The sequence below is a fragment of the Palaemon carinicauda genome, chromosome 7 (assembly GCF_036898095.1).
Source record: "Palaemon carinicauda isolate YSFRI2023 chromosome 7, ASM3689809v2, whole genome shotgun sequence".
In the NCBI taxonomy this organism is placed as follows: Eukaryota; Metazoa; Arthropoda; class Malacostraca; order Decapoda; family Palaemonidae; genus Palaemon; species Palaemon carinicauda.
The window spans coordinates 15,951,899-15,958,962 of NC_090731.1; the positions used below are offsets into that span (position 1 = coordinate 15,951,899).

The following is a 7,064-nucleotide window of genomic DNA, read 5'->3' on the forward strand; positions in this document are numbered from 1 at the left end:
TATATATATATATATATATATATATATATTATATATATATATATATATATATATATATTTATATATATATATATATTTATATATATATATATATATATATATATATATATATATATATATATATATATTGCATATATATATATATATATATATATATATATATATATATATATATATATATATATATATATATACTGTATATGTGTTTGTGTGTATTAAACATACACATCTGTATTACATACAGTATATGTAATAGTGCCAGATAGTCGAACTATCACTAAACGAACGCATAATACTCACACGAAGGATGTCGATAACTTTGCAACAATAGCCTTTATTCTCGCCAAGCGTAAGGTTGTCTTTTAAGAAATGGACCAAGCGAGTGATAGTTACGTTGTTATAATTACTGCCTTTGTATCGAGTCCTTGGCTTGGCAAAGCAAAGTTTTCTCCGGCTCCTTTGCCGTTTCCATGAACAGTTGCGTGGTTGTGGAAACGGGTACACGAGGTTCGTGTAGTTGGTAAGTAATGAGTTATATCGAATTTTTTACTGTGTTAGTTTCTAATATATTTATATTGTTTGGTGTTTATTCGAGGTTTGGTGACATATGCATGTTATTTTTGAACAGAATAAATTTATTTCAAATACTTATGTCTTAACTCGACGGTTTTGATGTTATTCGCGGTTTTGTGACATATGCATGTTATTTTTGAACAAAATAAATTGATTTCAAATACTCATGTTTTAACTCGACGGTTTTGTGTTTATTCGCGGTTTGGTGACATATGCATGTTATATTTGAACAGAATAAATATATTTCAAATACTCTTGTCTTAACTCGATGGTTTGTTATAATTTTTAGTATACCGATTTATAAATTATTTCTGTATTCTGAATATTCTTAAATACCCATTTTCTAACATTTCTTTTTATTTGTACTTTCAGGAAATAGTCTGGGATCTCATAATTACATTTTGTTCCAAGCTTATCAGCATGGGTACTTTTCTTAATTGGAGCTGTTAATACTTGTATTGGAGCTGTTTATACCTGTATTATCCTTGCGTTCAACCCCACATATCGCTTAATACGGACTGATTGGTGACAACGCTGGAATCTGGTGAAGTATTTTTCACTCTGAAACAAAAGGCAAGTATTTTTTTACTTTCCATTTTTAATCTAAATTCAAGCAAGCTAGTCCTCCCCGGTTGGGGGCGGCGCCCCCAATTGTGGGAGGACGTTCCCTATAGCGCACGGTAGACCTTAAAATAAAGGTCTGCCGTGCGTTATAGGGAGGCTTGCTTTTAAACTCTTCAGTGCAAGGTTAGTGTTAAACTTTTTCGTAGTCTATTTAGGTTCTACAGTTTACATAAAGCCTATTATGCACTTCTGCTGTTTACTTAACGCATACTTATCCTAAATTTAAAGCTAGTTTTCTTTACTTTGCTCTTTGCATTTGAGTTCCATTTATCCATATTTTGACATTATTATTTAAAGTTTTTCTAAATATTTTGTTAGCTTCTGGATGCACATTTTGTTGTATGAAATTGGTATTACCGTTTTAACTCATTAGCGTTTAATATTACAGGCTTAAGATTTCAAAGTCTTTTATGTAGGGAAACTTAACCTTTAATAAGAAACCTTTTCTGATAATAGACTACTTTTCAGATTGGATGGCTCGACTGCGGAATAAAATATAAAGACTGAAGTCGGTGAACCTGAAATTTAAATTACTTCCTCTGACGGATTGGTTTGAGGGGACGATTCAATGACCTGAAATTTCAATAGCTACCCAATGACTGTTTGGTTTGGTTGAAGATGTATTGAAAATACTGTCGAGATTTATAAATTCATAAAGATCGTTACTGGAAATACATCAAAGATAGTCCATAAATATCTGTATGATTTCTATTGGAACTTTTCAAAATCTAGTTTGTACTTTAAGATTTGCCATATCTATCTTGATAGTCTGGTAAATAGGGCATTGGTAAGTTATACCTAAATTAGATTTGCTTAATTTTAGGCTGAAATTTCTTTGACATTATTAAAGTTAACGCTAACTATCTTAATTAATTTCTTTAATATCATGCCATTAGTTCTCTTTTTTTTTTTTTAATCTGGCAGATAAAATACTAGTTGGTTAGCCATAGAAGGAACTGTCAATTTTTTCATTGGATTGGGAGACCATTCATCAGAAAATAAGTGATTTAGGTATTTTTGCAGTTGATTATCTATTAGTTTCATGCTTGTTTTAACTCCTTTTTTTCCATAACCTAATTGTATAACCTCTTCAAATACATTTATCTTCACTACTTTGTGGTTATACTGTTTGATTGATTTTTAAGCTGTTAATGTGATTTTCATCCTTTCAAGCTATTTTTCAACTGGCGTTGTAACTTAGCAAGTAATAATAATACTGTTATGATTGTTAGAAATATATGGATCCTATAATGATTTAAAGAGTTAATTTGTTAACCAATTGAATGTATCCATTTTTCTTCAAAATTAAACACCGGTATTAGAAATGACTTGGTTTTGTAATATGAGAAACCAAATGGTGACATTTAAAATGAGGATGTAACTGCTGAAAAATTTAATGAATCGCTTAATTTTTGGTTTAAAGGTTTTAAATTAAAAGATTAAGACTGACTTAGTTTTGTAATGAGAGACCATAAGGAGAGTCTCAATAAGATAAAGGAGAGTCTCAATAAGATATATCTGCTAAAATTTATTGGTCCACTTTTATTTCTGATTTCAAGGTTTGATATAAATAAAATTAATTTAGCCACGTTTCTTCGAAACTAAATTTTATGATTTTATAAAACATGACATAGCCTTGTAATTAGGGTAAGCTCTTACTTGCCTCAATAAATATAAGAAATTGGCATCTCAAAACAAATTGGGTAAGCTTACTGGAACTTTTACTCTGTATTTCAAATGAGAATCTATGTTGCGTTGTTAATAAGAAATTCAGATTAAAACCATTAATGCCTGGGTGTCTCTTCTCAAAGGTGAACCAAGAAACTTTTGTCGATCTTGAAGGTTTTAGCATGGCTTTTATTATGCTAACAAGGGAATCCATTATAATTAGTCTGCATTAAACAGAAGTTTAGTAAGTGTGCAATACTACTGAAAATACTTAAACTAAAGATTAAAGTTCGACGTACTTAAACTGTTTGTTGTTTGGGAAGGTCATGTACCATCAGTGTTGGCTGAAACTCTAGATTGGCAATCTGTGTTGATAGATTAGTTTGACTTACGACAGTTAATGAGATTGGCTAGTCTAATGATAGTTTCTATTGTGCTAGTTTGCAATATTCAATACTAGAGATCCGGCATCATAGTGTTGCCAGATTACCTGCCTTTAGTTTAACCGCTTCTGACGTCATCAACCCTCATTTTCAATAACTATTGTGGCCTGGTACCATTGTTTGCCCGTCGGGCATGCTTGATCGTGTGGACAGGGCTTAAAAGTGTTGTAATAAGCTTGGTTTTTCTGAAGTATTTCAGCAATGAATTACAGCATACAGGATTAATTTCATGAAGAGGGTGTTATGCTGGTTATTGTATCACTCATGAAAGCAAACTTGTACAAAGAAAACGCTGAAGATTTCATCAACATTGTTAATCTGTATCAGTATTATCATTATTACATGCTAAGCTACAACCCTATTTGGAAAAGCAAGATACTATAAGCACAAGGGTTCCAACAGGGAAAAATAGCCCAGTGAGAAAAGGAAATAAGGAAATAAATGATATAAGAACGAAAATTTAAAATTAGAATATCTTATAAATACTAACATTAAAGCTTTGTTAAATTTTAGCTAAAGATCGCTAAGCTTTTCTTAGTTTATTTGTATTACATTGAGTAAATTTCGTGGTCTTGATATAACATTTTTTTGGACTTTAGTACTAGTATTGCAATACAAAAAGGAAAAACTTTTTCTTTAAACGTTCAAGTATTTTTTGAGACTATTATAAGCCTTTGAAATAGACTAAGAGAACAACGGGTTGAAAATAAAGAAATCTTGAAGCTTTGCTACACTGAAATTTCGAGTAAAACTAAAACGAGAAAAATTTGTCTGCATAATGTTCAGAAATGGGTAGAACCTATTTTCAGGAAAAAATCTGATTTTCCTTCCCCCGGTTTCTCTTCTTGCTTAATTTTCAGTGAAATTATTTCTGATTTTTCTCAACGCATTAACGGCGATAAAAGTTGCAACCCAATTAATCTGTAAAGCTTTTTAAAACATTAATTGCCAATATTAAATCTTGATAGTAAAGATTATTTTGAAATGTACTGGTTTAATATATGTTCATATATGAAGGTGTTTCTTCTGGGATACAGATCGGTAAGGCATCACTACTAAAAAAAAAAAAAAAAAAACCGTAATTTTAATCGGAAATTCTCTGTATATATGTGCTCTTCATAGCCGTATTTCAGTAAAATGCATGCGACCGTAATTTGACCCTAGTTATTATCTATCGGATGACCTTAATATCACTCCTTAACGTCAATATATCAGTTTGTAAAAAGAATACAAACCTAAAATAAATGTTGCCAGGCATTTACCGTTTTCTTAATGTAAATTTTAACAATGAAGAGCTCGTATATGGAGTAAAATTCCATTTTCAGGATTATTAAAAAATTTCCTTCGCCCAACAGCTGCAATGGATAAGTAGGACCACTAGAGTTACTAATGCAGTTTAGGAATTATAAGGTTTTCGAAACGGATGTGACTTTAGTAATTTTTTCATGAATAAAGACAATTATATTCATTAAAGTTTTATAAAATCTGAAAAATTAAAAACTTCATTTTCAAAAAAAAAAAAAAAAAAAAAAATTATCAATATCTCCCTGTTATAGTGATATCTATGGAACTCTGGAAATTTCATTGTTTTTAAGCGTTTGCAAACTAGCGTAAACTGGCAGAGAGGGAATGACTTTATATCAAAAAGGACATTTGCGGAGCCCTGGGGGAGGGGGTTGGTTGTCATGCTAAGTCCACCTCCCCCCCCCCCCCCCCCCCCACCCCCGACCCATCATATTAAAAGAATAGAACTGTAAGACCTTAAGTTTTCATAGAAGAAAGTTAACTGTTAAAATATGCATATGGGTGGAGAGATATTTAATTTATTAGTAATCTTTATTTCCAGGTTTCATCCTTTATTAGATTATTTTACTTTTTACAAGTTTTCCTACGACAGTCCTCTTGCTCAGAACTTAAACATTATTGGTTCAACATTTGAAAGTAAGTTTATGATACTCGCAATCATTACTGTCTAAACCATTCTAATTACAAACTTAGCATTGTCCTAAATATGCACAGTAGAGACAAAATGAACTCTTAATTCCCTTCAATGGACGGGTAATTAAAGTTTATTTCCTTTATATATTGCCTCTTATACATAACAGTTTTCATGAAAACGAGTTCCCTTTTGTGTCTTTATGCGCGAATTAATTTGATATAAATTATTTTTGGGTGAAAGCATGCAAGTCACGTGTGTTAATGATATCATAAGGAGCCCTTTGTTAAAAAAAAAAAAAAAAAAAAAAAAAAAACCCTAATCGGTAATCGTGTCCAATAGATGAGAGAATGTACAACGGAATGGGATTCAGTGAATCGGCTCAGTTTTCTTGAGTGAATTTATATATATATATATATATATATATATATATATATATATATATATATATATATATATATATATATATATATATATATATATATATATATATATATGTATGTATGTATGTATGTAAATATATACAGTAAAGTATATATATATATATATATATATATATATATATATATATATATATATATATATATATATATATACATATATATACATGCATATATATATTTATATATTTATATATATATATATATATATATATATATATATATATATATATATATATATACATATATATATATATATATATATATATATATATATATATATATATATATATATATATAATATATAATATAATATAATATACATACATATTATGTATATATATCATACATACATATATATATATATATATATATATATATATATATATATATATATATATATATATATATATATACAGTATATATGTATATATATGTATATATATATATATATATATATATATATATATATATATATATATATATATATATATATATATATATATATATATATATATATATGTGTGTGTGTGTGTGTGTGTACACACATACGTACAAATGTTAAAACACAGAGAGAGAGAGAGAGAGAGAGAGAGAGAGAGAGAGAGAGAGAGAGAGAGAGAGAGAGAGAGAGAGAGAGAGAGAAGGTAGAAGAGTTATCGTCAGTTATGAGAGGAATTATAACTTCATTCGTCTTTCATATATTTTCATAAATTCTGCAGTTTCAACCCTGAAGTTTTCGCTTGGAAATATATTCAGGATATATTTCATGGAAAGTGGCAAAATTAGGAATATTTCATTCGTATTCTCTAATTTAAAAATATCTTCTCTGGGTGACTGCTAAAGTGAGTCGTAATCAATCTACATTGCCCCTTTTATAACAATCACAAAATAATTTATAAGCCTTTTATATTAATATCAAGAAAAATCACATATCAATTGCTATGGTTTAACTTTTTTAAAGTAAAGATAATGGGGAAGTTCAGAGAATATCTTTCCTCTACACTGTTAAAAAAAACCGTAATTTTAATCAGAAATTATCTGTAAAAATATACTGTCCTGAGCCGTATTTCAGTAAAATACGGGTGACCGTCATTTTTACCCAACTTTGTATAATATATTTTACGGGTTGGTGACCGTAATGTCACTCCTTTACGTCAATATATCCGTTTTTAAAACGGTAAAAGTCTGGCAACATTTATACCAAGATTTTTACCGTTTTTTTTATTGAAAATTTTTTAGTGTAGATATAAACTATAGTCATATCCTGATATATTGATTTATTACTGTACTTTCAGGATATAAAAGTCCGGGATCCCCTGATTACCTGTGCGTTCCAAGCTTTCAACTTGATTAGAGCTGGCATTACCTGTATTATCC

At 29.2% G+C, this 7,064-nt stretch overlaps 1 long non-coding RNA gene across 1 annotated transcript; it reads left to right on the forward strand.

Annotated features, from left to right (window-relative positions):
• The first annotated feature begins 428 nt into the window (after positions 1-428).
• Positions 429-2,451, forward strand: LOC137643490 (uncharacterized). Its single transcript, XR_011044961.1, has 3 exons — positions 429-520; positions 946-1,146; positions 1,666-2,451. It is a non-coding gene; the product is annotated as an uncharacterized lncRNA (long non-coding RNA).
• The last annotated feature ends 4,613 nt before the right edge of the window (positions 2,452-7,064 follow it).